Source organism: Perissodus microlepis, chromosome 3 (assembly GCF_051167445.1).
Source record: "Perissodus microlepis isolate ML-2025 ecotype Zambia chromosome 3, ASM5116744v1, whole genome shotgun sequence".
NCBI lineage: Eukaryota > Metazoa > Chordata > Actinopteri > Cichliformes > Cichlidae > Perissodus > Perissodus microlepis.
Genome location: NC_140463.1, coordinates 46,765,442 through 46,786,709, shown reverse-complemented (window position 1 = coordinate 46,786,709; position 21,268 = coordinate 46,765,442).

Below are 21,268 nucleotides of genomic sequence, written 5' to 3'. Positions count from 1 at the left end.
CATTATCTAATAGAACAGCAGTGTTATGTGGTGTGTGTGGCTGATGGATGAATGTTTTGGGGATTTATCTGGCTGAGGCATTTTCTTTTGTTACCAAGTTGAACCTGCCAATTAGTTTTGGTTTGAATTACCCTTCCAAGATGAAGAGCATGCTTAGATATGTCCTAACTAGGCCTTCCTGTCTGTTTGTTTGTTTACTTTCACAGTGCACTGAAAGTTTTGTTTGGTCATGCAACACGCAGCACCTGTACATAAAAGGCCAAAGCAGACTGTACTTCCTCAGAAGGCTGAGGTCCTTCAACATCTGCAGGAAGCTCCTGAGGATGTTTTATCAGTCGGTGGTTGCAGGAGTACTGTTCTATGCTGTGGTGTGCTGGGGGAGCAGCACAGCAAAGGACTCATCCAGGCTGGAAAAACCAATCAGGAAGGCTGGCTCTGTGGTCGGCATGAAGCTGGACACTTTGGTGACAGTGGCAGAGAAAAGGACATTAAAGAAACTGATGGACATTATGGAAAATGCTGGGCATCCTCTGCACGTGCTCGGAAATAATCAGAGGAGCCTATTCAGCGACAGGTTGCTTCTCTCAAAGTCAAGAACCAACAGGCTTAAAAACTCCTTTGTCCCACACGCCATCAAACTGTTTAACTCCTCGTTGGAGGGGAGAGGGAGGGGAGACAGGAGGACAAAGGCGAGTGGGAACAACTGAGCTGTAGTGCCTTTTCACTGTGCAATATTTGCAATATTTTTTTATATTTGACCTTTTTTGTGGGGCAAATAATATTGACACCAGTCATTTTGAGTTTTTCTGAAATGATTCTGTTGTTGTGTACAAAATATTTTAAAAAAATTAAGCTACAGGGAAATCCTCTGGTTGAAAATCCTGTTTAAAAAAGCACTTGGGACAATTGTGTTGGTGACAGCTTTTGTTATAATATCAATAATATTTCTATGAATATGGGATACTGTTACATGTTTGCATAGACTTTTGTGGAATATGGAGACACTCCTGGCATTATATGAGCAAAGTGAGACTCATTTTTTAGGGTTGGTGGAGATGAGTGTGAAGATCCAAACAATCCCTGTCAGTGATGGAGAAGCTTTGATGAAAATATTTGGTAAAAAGTTCACCAGCATGAAGGAAATGAAGTTTCAAACTTTCCTTAGGAGGAGCCCAGCACGCCTGCTTAAAGAAACGTAAGTGTGGCGATGTGGATGCTTGCAGCGACTGCTGTATAGAGGCCATCCTGCTACACATGAAACACATCAGAGTCATAATTGTTATTTTAGTCACGTGTTTGTTTATTATCCTTATTGTTTTATCTGGGACTGTTTGCAGACATCTCAGAGAGAGGAGACACCAGCATCTGAACAGAGACTCAAACCAGCAACCTGCAGCTCCCTGCTTGGCTGCTCCAGTTTTCTCCTCACTCATGTTGCCCACCAGTGATTTCTAGCTGCCCACCCACACAGCAGGCTAGAATATGCGCTGAGCCTCAGCACCCAATACTTGGACATGTTTTCTTTATTAAACAATGAACCAGACCCCAAAAAGTAAACAGCTGTTATTGCTAGGCAACGGGAGCAGCATTTGGAGATGCAGCACCTGACATTCCTGACCATGTGGGCGGAGCATGCATGAAATGGAATGTTCAGTAGAACTGTGCAACACAAGCACTTAGTTACAGCATGTTTCATTGTATCCAGACACAGCTAGAGACACATCTACAGCAGCATCTCTGTGCAGGACAAACGACAGTTGACGAAGAAACATCGAAAACTTCACTTCACTCCTCTACAAAACGTTGGTTCCTTTGTTTAAAAGGCCAAAATGAATGAAGGGAGATGGAGAAGAGGATCGGCGAGTGCTTCACCTCACAATACAGTACAGCTGATTCATTTTAAATTTCAAATGATACAGGCTGAAAATGTCAAATTAAAAGAAGAGGCAGAAAAATCAAGAGGAGAAGCTAAAAATTCAAAGTTTGAAACTGAAGTAGTATTGCAGGAATTACTGCATGTGGGTCTCAAACTTAAAGGAGAGCAGATGAGAAAACAACAGGCAGAAAACGAGAATGAAAACATGAAGAAAGAACTGTTGGAAGCTCAAAAAGCATTGGAGGAAGAGAAAAGCACAGCACAAGAAGCCAAAAATAAATATCAAACTGCAAAGAAGGAGGCAGGAAATGTGATGCAGGAATTACAGGAGGTGCAGGAAGCTTTTGAAGAGGAAAAAAGGAAAATGCAGTTGGAAACACAAGAAGCTGCAAATGTAATGGCTGAAGCTGAAACACTAAGGAAGGAATTACTGCATGTGAAGCAACAACTTGAAGAGGAGAAAAAATGTAAACACGAGGCAGAAAATGAGATTGAAAATATGAAGAAAGAATTGTTGGAAGCTCAAAAAGTGTTGGAGGAAGAGAAAATTAAAATACAGGAAGCAAAGAAAGAAATGGAAGATACAAAGAGTTACACTCAAAACATGAAGAAGGAACTGATGAAAGTGCAAGAGGAACTTGCAGAAGAGAAAATTGAGTTGAAGGTATTCAAGAAAGAAACGACGGTGAGCAAGAAAGGCTGCAAAGATGAACTTAAAGAAATACAAAAGCACAAAAAGGAAGCTAAAGAGCTCCTCAAACACAAAGGGAAACTGGCCAAACAGCAGCTGAAAGAAACATTTAAAGATGCCGAGGAGCAGCTCAACAAAACCTTAAAAGAGCTGAAGGCAAAAGAAAAGCAAGCCGAGGACAGGAGGGGATTCTGGAGCAGACTGCTGAGAAAGAACTGACCCAGCAGCATCTTCCTCCTTCCCCCTCTCTCAACCTTTCTTTCACAAAAATCCCCCCAAACTTTACTTGGGACGTTTGTTTGTTTTTTAAAAACTCTATTCTGAATACATGTACTGACATACAAAAATAAAATTGCCATAACTTGACCTCATGTTGCCTGCTTCTTTTCTTGTGTGTCTGTGGATGTAAAACAGTAACACACTTTCTGCTCTGTGTGTTTTTAATTGTAAATAAATGCAATATATCTTCATTTTAAAAACTTCTGCTCTAAATCTTTTTTTAGCAAAATGCTTTTTTTGCCCCTTCCTGATTTCTTATGTTTTAACATGTTTGTTACATTTACATGTTTCCCATTTCAAGTGTTAACACAGATGGTCAGAGACAGAGGTTTGGACAGCTCTTTCCCTTTATTTGTATTTATTCAGGTTCTTTTTATACTCAAAAATCCATCCACAAGCTCCAACGGGTCCAGAACTCTGCTGCCTGTATCATCACCAGGACCCCTTCTATCCACCACATCACTCCTGTCCTGCAGCAGCTTCACTGGCTCCCGGTCAAATATCGCATCAATTTCAAAATACTCTTGCACACATTTAAGGCTATTCATCATCTCTCCCCTCCATATCTCTCTGATCTGGTTAAGATCACCGCCCCATCTGGTTGTCTCAGATCTACTTCTTCCCTTTCACTCTCCGTCCCCTCCCCCCGTCTTGCCACCATGGGGAGCAGGGCTTTCAGCTGCTCTGCTCCACGACTCTGGAATTCCCGACCTCCTGATTTAAGAAACATCTCTTCCTTCTCTCTCTTTAAATCCCAACTCAAAACTCACTTGTTCAAAATAGCTTATCCCACATAACCTCTCCACTCTGCTCTTTTATTAGTTTATGTCTTATGCTTTTACCGTTGTGTGAACTGCTTGCTTTTATGTTGCTTTTTATTCTAATGTGTACAGTGACCTTGAGTGTTTTGAAAGGCGCTTTCAAATAAAATGTATTATTATTATCTTTGAAATATCTCAGTGTGACACTGATACTGTACATGAGTGTGGTAGGTTTTGAAAACAGCATCAGCAGAGTACACAGCAAAGGGGAAAGGAACAATTGTTCCTTTCAAATTTTAGACAAAACATCCAATCCTGGATCATATCCATATCCACTTAGGATTGAGTGATCCAAATACACCACATTGTGACAATAACCACGGCATAGCAGCTGATGAGCAGCAGATAGATACTGCTCATGGCACCACTGGTGCAACTAGACTTGCAGTCAAGACCGCCTAAACCAAGACCAAGACCAGAGGGTATCGAGACCAAGACAAGACTAAGAACAAGTCGAGACGAAGTCGAGACGAGACCAAGACCAAGACCAAGACAGACAAAAAAGTCTTTAAACTGCAGCCAGATGCTGCTTCGTTTACGGGTGTCAGGCATATTTATTCAATTCAATTCAATTTTATTTATATAGCGCCAAATCACAGCAAAAGTCGCCTCAAGGCGCTTCATAGATACAGAGAAAAACCCAACAATCATATGACCCCCTATGAGCAAGCACTTTGGCGACAGTGGGAAGGAAAAACTCCCTTTTAACAGGAAGAAACCTCCGGCAGAACCAGGCTCAGGGAGGGGCGGCCATCTGCTGCGACCGGTTGGGGTGAGAGAAGGAAGACAGGATAAAAGACATGCTGTGGAAGAGAGACAGAGGTTAATAACAGATATGATTCAATGCAGAGAGGTCTATTAATACATAGTGAGTGAGAAAGGTGACTGGAAAGGAAAAACTCAATGCATCATGGGAATCCCCCGGCAGCCTACGTCTATTGCAGCATAACTAAGGGAGGATTCAGGGTCACCTGGTCCAGCCCTAACTATATGCTTTAGCAAAAAGGAAAGTTTTAAGCCTAATCTTAAAAGTAGAGATAGTTTCTGTCTCCCGAATCCAAACTGGAAGCTGGTTCCACAGAAGAGGGGCCTGAAAACTGAAGGCTCTGCCTCCCATTCTACTTTTAAATACTCTAGGAACAACAAGTAGGCCTGCAGAGCGAGAGCGAAGTGCTCTAATAGGGTGATATGGTACTACAAGGTCATTAAGATAAGATGGGGCCTGATTATTTAAGACCTTGTATGTGAGGAGCAGGATTTTGAATTCAATTCTGGTCTTAACAGGAAGCCAATGAAGGGAAGCCAAAACAGGAGAAATATGCTCTCTCCTTCTAGTCCCTGTCAGTACTCTTGCTGCAGCATTTTGGATTAGCTGAAGGCTTTTCAGTGAGTTTTTTGGACATCCTGATAATAATGAATTACAGTAGTCCAGCCTGGAAGTAATAAATGCATGAACTAGTTTTTCAGCGTCACTCTGAGACAGGATATTTCTAATTTTAGAGATGTTGCGCAAATGGAAGAAAGCAGTCTTACATATTTGTTTAATATGTGCGTTGAAGGACATGTCCTGGTCAAAAATGACTCCAAGGTTCCTCACAGCGTTACTGGAGGCCAAGGTAATGCCATCCATATTTCTAAGATTTTCAGGGCCGAGTACAATAACCTCAGTTTTATCTGAATTAAGAAGCAGAAAGTTAGCGGCCATCCAGGTCTTTATGTCTTTAAGACATTCCTGCAGTTTAACTAATTGGTGTGTGTTATCTGGCTTCATGGACAGATAGAGCTGGGTGTCACCTGCATAGCAGTGAAAATGTATGCTATGTCTTCTAATGATGCTGCCTAAGGGAAGCATGTATAATGTAAACAGAATTGGTCCTAGCACTGAACCCTGTGGAACTCCATAATTAACCTCAGTGTGTGAAGAGGACTCTCCATTTACATGCACAAATTGGAGTCTATTAGATAAATATGATACAAACCACTGCAGTGCAGTACCTGTAATACCTACAGCATGTTCTAATCGCTCTAATAGGATATTATGGTCAACAGTATCGAACGCTGCACTGAGGTCTAGCAGGACAAGCACAGAGATGAGTCCACTGTCAGAGGCCATAAGAAGATCATTTGTAACCTTCACTAAAGCTGTTTCTGTGCTGTGATGAGCTCTGAAACCTGACTGAAACTCTTCAAATAAACCATTCCTCTGCAGATGATCTGTTAGCTGTTTGACAACTACTCTTTCAAGGATTTTTGATATGAAAGGAAGGTTGGAGATTGGCCTATAATTAGCTAAGACTGCTGGGTCTAGAGATGGCTTTTTGAGTAAAGGTTTAACTACAGCCAGCTTGAAGGCCTGTGGTACATAGCCGATTATTAGAGATAGGTTGATCATATTTAAGATCGAAGAATTAATTAATGGCAGGACTTCTTTGAGCAGTTTTGTAGGAATGGGGTCTAAAAGACACGTTGATGGTTTGGAGGAAGTAATTATTGAAGTTAACTCAGAAAGATCAATTGGAGAAAAAGAGTCTAACTTAACATCAATGGTACTAAGAGTAGCTTTAGATAATATTACATCTGTGGGATGATTATTGGTAATTTTTTCTCTAATGATAAAAATTTTATTTGTGAAGAAGTTCATGAAGTCATTACTAGTTAACGTTAAAGGGATGGTTGGCTCAACAGAGCTCTGACTGTTTGTCAGCCTGGCTACAGTGCTGAAGAGAAACCTGGGGTTGTTCTTATTTTCTTCAATCAGTGATGAATAGTAAGATGTTCTGGCTTTGCGGAGGGCTTTCTTATAAAGCAGCAAACTATTTCTCCAGGCTAAATGATGATCCTCTAAATTTGTGACACGCCATTTCCTCTCCAGATTACGAGTCATCTGCTTTAGGGTACGTGTTTGAGAATTATACCACGGAGTCAGGTACTTCTGATTAGAGACCTTAGTTTTCACTGGAGCTACAGTATCCAGAGTCGTACGTAGTGAGGAGGTGAAATTATTAACAAGATAATCGACCTCTGTTGGGGTAGCGTTCAGATAGCTGCTCTGCTCTGTGTTGGTACAGGGCATTGAAGATGATAACAGTGGGTGGATTATATTCTTAAACTTAGTTACAGCGCTTTCAGAAAGACATCTACTTTGATAAAATCTACTCTCCACCGCTGTGTAATCAATTATTGTAAATGTAAATGTTATCAGGAAATGATCAGACAGGAGAGGGTTTTCAGGAAGCACTGTTAAATGTTCAGTTTCTATGCCATATGTTAAAACAAGACCTAGAGTGTGATTAAAGTGGTGGGTGGGTTCTTTTACATTTTGAGAGAAGCCAATTGAGTCTAATAACAGACTAAATGCCATGTTGAGGCTGTCATTTTTAGCATCTACATGGATGTTAAAATCACCCACAATAATTATTTTATTTGAGCTCAGAACTAAATTAGATATAAAGTCTGAGAAATCAGACAGAAACTCTGTGTAAGGCCCAGGTGGACGATAGATGATAACAAGTAAGACTGGTTTCTGAGTTTCACAGCTGGGGTGGACAATGTTAAGCATCAGGCTTTCAAATGAATTAAAAGTCTGTCTTGGTCTTTCATTAATTAATAGGCTGGTGTGAAAAATTGCTGCCACACCGCCCCCTCGGCCTGTGCTTCGAGGTTTCTGGTAGTTAGAATGACTCGGGGGTGTTGATTCATTTAAACTAACATAATCATCCTGCTGCAACCAGGTTTCTGTAAGGCAGAGTAAATCAATTTGTTGATCAATTATTAAGTCATGTACTAACAGAGACTTGGAGGAGAGAGACCTAATATTTAATAATCCACATTTCACTGTTTTACTCTTTGGTTCAGATGTGGATACTGTACTGTTCTTTCTTTGTAATTGTTTATGTTTAAGTTGTTTGTTGCTGGTTTTTAGTTTGTTTTTTGTCTTTTTGGAAGCTGACACAGTCTCTATGGAGATGGGTTTTTGGGGGGGTAGCAGGAGGAGAGAAGCTGCAGAGAGGCGTGTAAGACTGCAACTCTGCTTCCTGGTCCCAACTCTGGATAGTCATATTTTGGGGGGGTTAATAAATTTGTCCATATTTCTAGAAATGAGAGCTGCTCCATCCAAAGTGGGATGGATGCCGTCTCTCCTAACAAGACCAGGTTTCCTCCAGAAGGTTTGCCAATTATCTATGAAGCCCACATCGTTTCTGGGACACCACTCAGACAGCCAGCAATTTAAGAAGAACATGCGGCTAAACATGTCACTCCTGGTCTGATTGGGGAGGGGACCAGAGAAAACTACAGAGTCCGACATTGTTTTAGCAAAGTTGCACATCGATTCAATATTGATTTTAGTGACCTCCGATTGGCGTAACCGGGTGTCATTACTGCCGACGTGAATTATGATTTTACTGAATTTACGTTTACCCTTAGCCAGCAGTTTTAAATTTCCTTCAATGTCGCCTGCTCTGGCCCCTGGAAGACAATTGACTATGGTTGCCGGTGTCTCTAGCTTCACATGTCTGAGAACAGAATCACCAATTACCAGAGTTTGACCCCCGGCGGGTGTGTCACCGAGTGGGGAAAAACGGTTAGACACATGAATGGGTTGGTGGTGTACCTGGGGCTTCTGTTTAGGACTATGCTTCCTCCTCACCGTGACCCAGCCGCCCTCTTTCCCCAGCTGCTTGGGGTCTGCCGGGGAACAGCTAGCGGGGCCTACGCTATCTTCGGCTGCACCAGCTACAGGGGCCTGGCTAGCTACGGGTGAATGAAGGGTGCGAAGCCGAGTCTCCAATTCAGAAATCCTGGCCTCCAGAGCTGCAAATATGCTACATTTGTTACAGATATCATTACTGCTAAAGGAGGCCGAGGAGTAACTAAACATCTGACACAATGAGCAAGAAAGTGCAGGAGGGACAGGTGAAGTAGCCATGGTGCTAACGAGTAGGCTACGAGCTAAGCTAAGCTAGCGAAACAGTACAGAGACAGTGAGTGAATACTTTGGCTATAAATTAGGTAGTGAGTACACAGAAAGTGTGCTTCGGATGAAGCACGTGAAGATTATACTATGAAAGAAGAATGTATTTAAAAGTTGTTAATTAAATTGCTAAGCAAATAAGCTACTCAGAAACACCACTGTGTTTGAGCAGGAACAGGAAGTGATACTCTACCGCAGAGCGAGCGAACACCAAGTGACAGTGCCACCAAGCCTGACAGCGCCATGTGTTATGTGTTTTTGCTTTCGCACAGCCCTCCTCACCACTGTCTACTGTCTCACTCACTTACTGAGAGGACAGACGCACCCTCCACTTGACTGTCGCGAAATGCAGATCCAAAAGCAACAACATGGCAGGTCAAGAGACAACAGCAGTATCCTGAGCAGCGAGGGGTCCAGCAGCAACAGCAGTATGTGCAAAAGGCATCAGCAAGGAGAAAACACCATCATCATGACTGGATGGATGGAGATGCAATGGACTGCTGCAAGGGGGGAGACGAGACTTCAGTGGAAGGAGGGGGAGGAGACATGGAAGAACGCTGTTGTTTAGTGTGGGAGATCAAATTGGGCTAAGGAACCTGGGGAGGAAAAGCGACTGCCTTTGAGTGGAGAATTGAAAAGTGTCTGAAACACTGCAAGGAGGAGAGGCACACAAAAATCACACACACAAACAGAAAATGCATTAATCCTATTAAGACATATACACATGCAATGAAGACCAGATAACATCTTAAGCATGCCTTTCTGTTTTATCATCTTGTCCAGTTCACTTAGTGGGATGAGAGGTGATATGTAAACTAGTGGACTAGTATTATGTTAGGAAAGATGATTGAATGATAGCAGGTGTAAACAGAATGCTGTAGAGAGGGTTTAAAATGGGTGGCACTAATAGATTCTGGGTTCTGATGTGTGGGGGAGGTTTTACCATGACACACACCTGCTTACATGGGAAGAAACTCATTATCTAATAGAACAGCAGTGTTATGTGGTGTGTGTGGCTGATGGATGAATGTTTTGGGGATTTATCTGGCTGAGGCATTTTCTTTTGTTACCAAGTTGAACCTGCCAATTAGTTTTGGTTTGAATTACCCTTCCAAGATGAAGAGCATGCTTAGATATGTCCTAACTAGGCCTTCCTGTCTGTTTGTTTTTTTACTTTCACAGTGCACTGAAAGTTTTGTTTGGTCATGCAACACGCAGCACCTGTACATAAAAGGCCAAAGCAGACTGTACTTCCTCAGAAGGCTGAGGTCCTTCAACATCTGCAGGAAGCTCCTGAGGATGTTTTATCAGTCGGTGGTTGCAGGAGTACTGTTCTATGCTGTGGTGTGCTGGGGGAGCAGCACAGCAAAGGACTCATCCAGGCTGGAAAAACCAATCAGGAAGGCTGGCTCTGTGGTCGGCATGAAGCTGGACACTTTGGTGACAGTGGCAGAGAAAAGGACATTAAAGAAACTGATGGACATTATGGAAAATGCTGGGCATCCTCTGCACGTGCTCGGAAATAATCAGAGGAGCCTATTCAGCGACAGGTTGCTTCTCTCAAAGTCAAGAACCAACAGGCTTAAAAACTCCTTTGTCCCACACGCCATCAAACTGTTTAACTCCTCGTTGGAGGGGAGAGGGAGGGGAGACAGGAGGACAAAGGCGAGTGGGAACAACTGAGCTGTAGTGCCTTTTCACTGTGCAATATTTGCAATATTTTTTTATATTTGACCTTTTTTGTGGGGCAAATAATATTGACACCAGTCATTTTGAGTTTTTCTGAAATGATTCTGTTGTTGTGTACAAAATATTGAAAAAAAATTAAGCTATAGGGAAATCCTCTGGTTGAAAATCCTGTTTAAAAAAGCACTTGGGACAATTGTGTTGGTGACAGCTTTTGTTATAATATCAATAATATTTCTATGAATATGGGATACTGTTACATGTTTGCATAGACTTTTGTGGAATATGGAGACACTCCTGGCATTATATGAGCAAAGTGAGACTCATTTTTTAGGGTTGGTGGAGATGAGTGTGAAGATCCAAACAATCCCTGTCAGTGATGGAGAAGCTTTGATGAAAATATTTGGTAAAAAGTTCACCAGCATGAAGGAAATGAAGTTTCAAACTTTCCTTAGGAGGAGCCCAGCACGCCTGCTTAAAGAAACGTAAGTGTGGCGATGTGGATGCTTGCAGCGACTGCTGTATAGAGGCCATCCTGCTACACGTGAAACACATCAGAGTCATAATTGTTATTTTAGTCACGTGTTTGTTTATTATCCTTATTGTTTTATCTGGGACTGTTTGCAGACATCTCAGAGAGAGGAGACACCAGCATCTGAACAGAGACTCAAACCAGCAACCTGCAGCTCCCTGCTTGGCTGCCCCAGTTTTCTCCTCACTCATGTTGCCCACCAGTGATTTCTAGCTGCCCACCCACACAGCAGGCTAGAATATGCGCTGAGCCTCAGCACCCAATACTTGGACATGTTTTCTTTATTAAACAATGAACCAGACCCCAAAAAGTAAACAGCTGTTATTGCTAGGCAACGGGAGCAGCATTTGGAGATGCAGCACCTGACATTCCTGACCATGTGGGCGGAGCATGCATGAAATGGAATGTTCAGTAGAACTGTGCAACACAAGCACTTAGTTACAGCATGTTTCATTGTATCCAGACACAGCTAGAGACACATCTACAGCAGCATCTCTGTGCAGGACAAACGACAGTTGACGAAGAAACATCGAAAACTTCACTTCACTCCTCTACAAAACGTTGGTTCCTTTGTTTAAAAGGCCAAAATGAATGAAGGGAGATCGAGAAGAGGGTCGGCGAGTGCTTCACCTCACAATACAGTACAGCTGATTCATTTTAAATTTCAAATGATACAGGCTGAAAATGTCAAATTAAAAGAAGAGGCAGAAAAATCAAGAGGAGAAGCTAAAAATTCAAAGTTTGAAACTGAAGTAGTATTGCAGGAATTACTGCATGTGGGTCTCAAACTTAAAGGAGAGAAGATGAGAAAACAACAGGCAGAAAACGAGAATGAAAACATGAAGAAAGAACTGTTGGAAGCTCAAAAAGCATTGGAGGAAGAGAAAAGCACAGCACAAGAAGCCAAAAATAAATATCAAACTGCAAAGAAGGAGGCAGGAAATGTGATGCAGGAATTACAGGAGGTGCAGGAAGCTTTTGAAGCGGAAAAAAGGAAAATGCAGTTGGAAACACAAGAAGCTGCAAATGTAATGGCTGAAGCTGAAACACTAAGGAAGGAATTACTGCATGTGAAGCAACAACTTGAAGAGGAGAAAAAATGTAAACACGAGGCAGAAAATGAGATTGAAAATATGAAGAAAGAATTGTTGGAAGCTCAAAAAGTGTTGGAGGAAGAGAAAATTAAAATACAGGAAGCAAAGAAAGAAATGGAAGATACAAAGAGTTACACTCAAAACATGAAGAAGGAACTGATGAAAGTGCAAGAGGAACTTGCAGAAGAGAAAATTGAGTTGAAGGTATTCAAGAAAGAAACGACGGTGAGCAAGAAAGGCTGCAAAGATGAACTTAAAGAAATACAAAAGCACAAAAAGGAAGCTAAAGAGCTCCTCAAACACAAAGGGAAACTGGCCAAACAGCAGCTGAAAGAAACATTTAAAGATGCCGAGGAGCAGCTCAACAAAACCTTAAAAGAGCTGAAGGCAAAAGAAAAGCAAGCCGAGGACAGGAGGGGATTCTGGAGCAGACTGCTGAGAAAGAACTGACCCAGCAGCATCTTCCTCCTTCCCCCTCTCTCAACCTTTCTTTCACAAAAATCCCCCCAAACTTTACTTGGGACGTTTGTTTGTTTTTTAAAAACTCTATTCTGAATACATGTACTAACATACAAAAATAAAATTGCCATAACTTGACCTCATGTTGCCTGCTTCTTTTCTTGTGTGTCTGTGGATGTAAAACAGTAACACACTTTCTGCTCTGTGTGTTTTTAATTGTAAATAAATGCAATATATCTTCATTTTAAAAACTTCTGCTCTAAATCTTTTTTTAACAAAATGCTTTTTTTGCCCCTTCCTGATTTCTTATGTTTTTACATGTTTGTTACATTTACATGTTTCCCATTTCAAGTGTTAACACAGATGGTCAGAGACAGAGGTTTGGACAGCTCTTTCCCTTTATTTGTATTTATTCAGGTTATTTTTATACTCAAAAATCCATCCACAAGCTCCAACGCGTCCAGAACTCTGCTGCCTGTATCATCACCAGGACCCCTTCTATCCACCACATCACTCCTGTCCTGCAGCAGCTTCACTGGCTCCCGGTCAAATATCGCATCAATTTCAAAAATACTCTTGCACACATACTGTCACGGCTGGCGGAGTGAGCCGTGTGGTGTGGAGGAAAAGGAGGACCCAAAATGCAGGCAGCCGACTAATGATATGAGTGAGGGTTTATTTACCTCCAGCGGAGACAGGCGGCTGAACGGGCCCCTCGGACCCTCCAGCGGAGACAGGAAAGTGCTGGCCGGGCTCTCCAGAACCCCCAGCGGAAATAGTCACTGAACCAGGGGGCGCAGGGCTGAACCAGCAGGCACACGGGTCTCTGGAAAACACAGATCAGAACCAGTAGGCGCACGGGCCTCTGGCAGGGACAGATCTGAACCAGCAGGCGCACGGGCCTCTGGCAGGAACGGATCAGAACCAGCAGGCGCACGGGCCTCTGGCAGGAACGGATCAGAACCAGCAGGCGCACGGGCCTCTGGCAGGAACAAATCAGAACCAGCAGGCACGGTGGCCTCTGGCAAACACATAGCAGACTGCAGCTGCGCAGAGCATTGACCCTGCTCAGGCAGCGACAGCCGGGTGCAGTCCTCAGCTGGCTTCTTCACCTCCAGGGGTCCAGAGTCTGCTGGGGGCTGAAACCCAGCCTCTGGGGAGGCCCTGGAGTGCGTCTCAGAACTGGCCAGCTCTTGAGGAATGTTTTCACAGTTATTAGGTTTGTCTCTCTGCTTAGAACAGGAAGTTGTTGACCTGTCCTTTATGGGTTGAACTGTCATGGCTTGCTGTACCGGAGGAGTTGGTGAAGATGATGGCTGAATAGGTGGCTGAGCTGATGATAAGTCTGATGAGTCTTCTACCAACTGAGCTATTGACTGGGCTATGGATTGTAACATAGTGTCTAATAAGTCTGGCTGTGACTGTAACTGGGCTATGGGTCGTGAGGCTGAATGTGATGGAGGTGACGACTGAGCGGCTAACTGAGCTAGCGGCTGGGCAGCTGACTCAAAAAACACAGCCCCGGTATAAACAGTCACACGGTCTGGCGAAACAGAAAAAGTGTCTTTTCCACTCACCACAGCCGGCAACTCAGAAGTCTCGGGACTCGGACTTCTTCGGCTGTGGCGATGGGCGTCGGCGGCGTGAACGTCGCTTCCTTCTCGGGGATAGCTCCGACCGGCCGGGTAATTCCACCTCCGGCGGGCCGGGCCGCAGATTGCCCGGCGGGCAGTGCAAAACATTCACCACCGGGCTGGGTCGGGAAGCGGTAGCGGCTGGAGGGTGAAGGTGCAGTTCTTTCAGAATGAAGTCCTGTGCGAGCGGGTGAAGAGAGTCCAGTAGCCAGGGGTGAGCAGAAATTAGCTGCTGTAGCCTGGCTTCTACAGCGCGGTGAAATTCCTCTCCCTCACGTTCAAGCCACAGGTTAACCAACCTCGAAACAGAGTCGATTACTTCCTCCCGAAACTCCTGGGAAGGTGCGGATGCTGCTGGGTCCATGTTTGGTCGGCTCGTACTGTCACGGCTGGCGGAGTGAGCCGTGTGGTGTGGAGGAAAAGGAGGACCCAAAATGCAGGCAGCCGACTGATGATATGAATGAGGGTTTATTTACAAGGTGGCAGTGGCAAAAACAGGCAGTGAGGCATGACAAAACAACTGAAGAAACCTAAACTGGGAGAACTAAATGACAAACCTGAGACCATACAAAAGGGGTGCGGGGCAGAGAGACGCAGAGACAGGAACGGAACACCATAGAACGCAGAGATACACAGATGAACGCAGACGAGCCGACAACGAACACAGACCGACACCCACTATATATACACACACACAAGGTAATCGGGTAATCGCACACAGGAGGGAGAACAGCTGATCTGAATAACCATGATGACTGGAGGACACAAGCTGAACACAATGACAACAGACACAGACCTTCAGAACAAAACAGGAAATCTAGAACCCGAACCGGACACAAGGGGGGAGGACACCGAATAACTAGAACAGAGGGACATAATCATGAAACACAAAACGCTGGGGCAAAATGACCCAGGACCATGACACATTTAAGGCTATTCATCATCTCTCCCCTCCATATCTCTCTGATCTGGTTAAGATCACCGCCCCATCTGGTTGTCTCAGATCTACTTCTTCCCTTTCACTCTCCGTCCCCTCCCCCCGTCTTGCCACCATGGGGAGCAGGGCTTTCAGCTGCTCTGCTCCACGACTCTGGAATTCCCGACCTCCTGATTTAAGAAACATCTCTTCCTTCTCTCTCTTTAAGTCCCAACTCAAAACTCACTTGTTCAAAATAGCTTATCCCACATAACCTCTCCACTCTGCTCTTTTATTAGTTTATGTCTTATGCTTTTACCATTGTGTGAACTGCTTGCTGTTATGTTGCTTTTTATTCTAATGTGTACAGTGACCTTGAGTGTTTTGAAAGGCGCTTTCAAATAAAATGTATTATTATTATCTTTGAAATATCTCAGTGTGACACTGATACTGTACATGAGTGTGGTAGGTTTTGAAAACAGCATCAGCAGAGTACACAGCAAAGGGGAAAGGAACAATTGTTCCTTTCAAATTTTATACAAAACATCCAATCCTGGATCATATCCATATCCACTTAGGATTGAGTGATCCAAATACACCACATTGTGACAATAACCACGGCATAGCAGCTGATGAGCAGCAGATAGATACTGCTCATGGCACCACTGGTGCAACTAGACTTGCAGTCAAGACCGCCTAAACCAAGACCAAGACCAGAGGGTATCGAGACCAAGACAAGACTAAGAACAAGTCGAGACGAAGTCGAGACGAGACCAAGACCGAGACCAAGACCAAGATGAGACGAAGTCGAGACGAGACCAAGACCAAGACCAAGATGAGACGAAGTCGAGACGAGACCAAGACCAAGACAGACAAAAAAGTCTTTAAACTGCAGCCAGATGCTGCTTCGTTTACGGGTGTCAGGCATATTTATTCAATTCAATTCAATTTTATTTATATAGCGCCAAATCACAACAAAAGTCGCCTCAAGGCGCTTCATAGATACAGAGAAAATCCCAACAATCATATGACCCCCTATGAGCAAGCACTTTGGCGACAGTGGGAAGGAAAAACTCCCTTTTAACAGGAAGAAACCTCCGGCAGAACCAGGCTCAGGGAGGGGCGGGGCCATCTGCTGCGACCGGTTGGGGTGAGAGAAGGAAGACAGGCTAAAAGACATGCTGTGGAAGAGAGACAGAGGTTAATAACAGATATGATTCAATGCAGAGAGGTCTATTAATACATAGTGAGTGAGAAAGGTGACTGGAAAGGAAAAACTCAATGCATCATGGGAATCCCCCGGCAGCCTACGTCTATTGCAGCATAACTAAGGGAGGATTCAGGGTCACCTGGTCCAGCCCTAACTATATGCTTTAGCAAAAAGGAAAGTTTGAAGCCTAATCTTAAAAGTAGAGATAGTTTCTGTCTGCCGAATCCAAACTGGAAGCTGGTTCCACAGAAGAGGGGCCTGAAAACTGAAGGCTCTGCCTCCCATTCTACTTTTAAATACTCTAGGAACAACAAGTAGGCCTGCAGAGCGAGAGCGAAGTGCTCTAATAGGGTGATATGGTACTACAAGGTCATTAAGATAAGATGGGGCCTGATTATTTAAGACCTTGTATGTGAGGAGCAGGATTTTGAATTCAATTCTGGTCTTAACAGGAAGCCAATGAAGGGAAGCCAAAACAGGAGAAATATGCTCTCTCCTTCTAGTCCCTGTCAGTACTCTTGCTGCAGCATTTTGGATTAGCTGAAGGCTTTTCAGTGAGTTTTTTGGACATCCTGATAATAATGAATTACAGTAGTCCAGCCTGGAAGTAATAAATGCATGAACTAGTTTTTCAGCGTCACTCTGAGACAGGATATTTCTAATTTTAGAGATGTTGCGCAAATGGAAGAAAGCAGTCTTACATATTTGTTTGAAGGACATGTCCTGGTCAAAAATGACTCCAAGGTTCCTCACAGCGTTACTGGAGGCCAAGGTAATGCCATCCAGAGTATGAATCTGGTTAGATACCATATTTCTAAGATTTTCAGGGCCGAGTACAATAACCTCAGTTTTATCTGAATTAAGAAGCAGAAAGTTAGCGGCCATCCAGGTCTTTATGTCTTTAAGACATTCCTGCAGTTTAACTAATTGGTGTGTGTTATCTGGCTTCATGGACAGATAGAGCTGGGTGTCACCTGCATAGCAGTGAAAATGTATGCTATGTCTTCTAATGATGCTGCCTAAGGGAAGCATGTATAATGTAAACAGAATTGGTCCTAGCACTGAACCCTGTGGAACTCCATAATTAACCTCAGTGTGTGAAGAGGACTCTCCATTTACATGCACAAATTGGAGTCTATTAGATAGATATGATACAAACCACTGCAGTGCAGTACCTGTAATACCTACAGCATGTTCTAATCGCTCTAATAGGATATTATGGTCGACAGTATCGAACGCTGCACTGAGGTCTAGCAGGACAAGCACAGAGATGAGTCCACTGTCAGAGGCCATAAGAAGATCATTTGTAACCTTCACTAAAGCTGTTTCTGTGCTGTGATGAGCTCTGAAACCTGACTGAAACTCTTCAAATAAACCATTCCTCTGCAGATGATCTGTTAGCTGTTTGACAACTACTCTTTCAAGGATTTTTGATATGAAAGGAAGGTTGGAGATTGGCCTATAATTAGCTAAGACTGCTGGGTCTAGAGATGGCTTTTTGAGTAAAGGTTTAACCACAGCCAGCTTGAAGGCCTGTGGTACATAGCCGATTATTAGAGATAGGTTGATCATATTTAAGATCGAAGAATTAATTAATGGCAGGACTTCTTTGAGCAGTTTTGTAGGAATGGGGTCTAAAAGACACGTTGATGGTTTGGAGGAAGTAATTATTGAAGTTAACTCAGAAAGATCAATTGGAGAAAAAGAGTCTAACTTAACATCAATGGTACTAAGAGTAGCTGTAGATAATATTACATCTGTGGGATGATTATTGGTAATTTTTTCTCTAATGATAAAAATTTTATTTGTGAAGAAGTTCATGAAGTCATTACTAGTTAACGTTAAAGGGATGGTTGGCTCAACAGAGCTCTGACTCTTTGTCAGCCTGGCTACAGAGCTGAAGAGAAACCTGGGGTTGTTCTTATTTTCTTCAATCAGTGATGAATAGTAAGATGTTCTGGCTTTGCGGAGGGCTTTCTTATAAAGCAGCAAACTATTTCTCCAGGCTAAATGATGATCCTCTAAATTTGTGACACGCCATTTCCTCTCCAGATTACGAGTCATCTGCTTTAGGGTACGTGTTTGAGAATTATACCACGGAGTCAGGTACTTCTGATTAGAGACCTTAGTTTTCACTGGAGCTACAGTATCCAGAGTCGTACGTAGTGAGGAGGTGAAATTATTAACAAGATAATCGACCTCTGTTGGGGTAGCATTCAGATAGCTGCTCTGCTCTGTGTTGGTACAGGGCATTGAAGATGATAACAGTGGGTGGATTATATTCTTAAACTTAGTTACAGCGCTTTCAGAAAGACATCTACTTTGATAAAATCTACTCTCCACCGCTGTGTAATCAATTATTGTAAATGTAAATGTTATCAGGAAATGATCAGACAGGAGAGGGTTTTCAGGAAGCACTGTTAAATGTTCAGTTTCTATGCCATATGTTAAAACAAGATCTAGAGTGTGATTAAAGTGGTGGGTGGGTTCTTTTACATTTTGAGAGAAGCCAATTGAGTCTAATAACAGACTAAATGCCATGTTGAGGCTGTCATTTTTAGCATCTACATGGATGTTAAAATCACCCACAATAATTATTTTATTTGAGCTCAGAACTAAATTAGATATAAAGTCTGAGAAGTCAGACAGAAACTCTGTGTAAGGCCCAGGTGGACGATAGATGATAACAAGTAAGACTGGTTTCTGAGTTTCACAGCTGGGGTGGACAATGTTAAGCATCAGGCTTTCAAATGAATTAAAAGTCTGTCTTGGTCTTTCATTAATTAATAGGCTGGTGTGAAAAATTGCTGCCACACCGCCCCCTCGGCCTGTGCTTCGAGGTTTCTGGTAGTTAGAATGACTCGGGGGTGTTGATTCATTTAAACTAACATAATCATCCTGCTGCAACCAGGTTTCTGTAAGGCAGAGTAAATCAATTTGTTGATCAATTATTAAGTCATGTACTAACAGAGACTTGGAGGAGAGAGACCTAATATTTAATAATCCACATTTCACTGTTTTACTCTTTGGTTCAGATGTGGATACTGTACTGTTCTTTCTTTGTAATTGTTTATGTTTAAGTTGTTTGTTGCTGGTTTTTAGTTTGTTTTTTGTCTTTTTGGAAGCTGACACAGTCTCTATGGAGATGGGTTTTTGGGGGGGTAGCAGGAGGAGAGAAGCTGCAGAGAGGCGTGTAAGACTGCAACTCTGCTTCCTGGTCCCAACTCTGGATAGTCATATTTTGGGGGGTTTAATAAATTTGTCCATATTTCTAGAAATGAGAGCTGCTCCATCCAAAGTGGGATGGATGCCGTCTCTCCTAACAAGACCAGGTTTCCTCCAGAAGGTTTGCCAATTATCTATGAAGCCCACATCGTTTCTGGGACACCACTCAGACAGCCAGCAATTTAAGGAGAACATGCGGCTAAACATGTCACTCCTGGTCTGATTGGGGCCATGTGTTATGTGTTTTTGCTTTCGCACAGCCCTCCTCACCACTGTCTACTGTCTCACTCACTTACTGAGAGGACAGACGCACCCTCCACTTGACTGTCGCGAAATGCAGATCCAAAAGCAACAACATGGCAGGTCAAGAGACAACAGCAGTATCCTGAGCAGCGAGGGGTCCAGCAGCAACAGCAGTATGTGCAAAAGGCATCAGCAAGGAGAAAACACCATCATCATGACTGGATGGATGGAGATGCAATGGACTGCTGCAAGGGGGGAGACGAGACTTCAGTGGAAGGAGGGGGAGGAGACATGGAAGAACGCTGTTGTTTAGTGTGGGAGATCAAATTGGGCTAAGGAACCTGGGGAGGAAAAGCGACTGCCTTTGAGTGGAGAATTGAAAAGTGTCTGAAACACTGCAAGGAGGAGAGGCACACAAAAATCACACACACAAACAGAAAATGCATTAATCCTATTAAGACATATACACATGCAATGAAGACCAGATAACATCTTAAGCATGCCTTTCTGTTTTATCATCTTGTCCAGTTCACTTAGTGGGATGAGAGGTGATATGTAAACTAGTGGACTAGTATTATGTTAGGAAAGATGATTGAATGATAGCAGGTGTAAACAGAATGCTGTAGAGAGGGTTTAAAATGGGTGGCACTAATAGATTCTGGGTTCTGATGTGTGGGGGAGGTTTTACCATGACACACACCTGCTTACATGGGAAGAAACTCATTATCTAATAGAACAGCAGTGTTATGTGGTGTGTGTGGCTGATGGATGAATGTTTTGGGGATTTATCTGGCTGAGGCATTTTCTTTTGTTACCAAGTTGAACCTGCCAATTAGTTTTGGTTTGAATTACCCTTCCAAGATGAAGAGCATGCTTAGATATGTCCTAACTAGGCCTTCCTGTCTGTTTGTTTTTTTACTTTCACAGTGCACTGAAAGTTTTGTTTGGTCATGCAACACGCAGCACCTGTACATAAAAGGCCAAAGCAGACTGTACTTCCTCAGAAGGCTGAGGTCCTTCAACATCTGCAGGAAGCTCCTGAGGATGTTTTATCAGTCGGTGGTTGCAGGAGTACTGTTCTATGCTGTGGTGTGCTGGGGGAGCAGCACAGCAAAGGACTCATCCAGGCTGGAAAAACCAATCAGGAAGGCTGGCTCTGTGGTCGGCATGAAGCTGGACACTTTGGTGACAGTGGCAGAGAAAAGGACATTAAAGAAACTGATGGACATTATGGAAAATGCTGGGCATCCTCTGCACGTGCTCGTAAATAATCAGAGGAGCCTATTCAGCGACAGGTTGCTTCTCTCAAAGTCAAGAACCAACAGGCTTAAAAACTCCTTTGTCCCACACGCCATCAAACTGTTTAACTCCTCGTTGGAGGGGAGAGGGAGGGGAGACAGGAGGACAAAGGCGAGTGGGAACAACTGAGCTGTAGTGCCTTTTCACTGTGCAATATTTGCAATATTTTTTTATATTTGACCTTTTTTGTGGGGCAAATAATATTGACACCAGTCATTTTGAGTTTTTCTGAAATGATTCTGTTGTTGTGTACAAAATATTGAAAAAAAAATTAAGCTATAGGGAAATCCTCTGGTTGAAAATCCTGTTTAAAAAAGCACTTGGGACAATT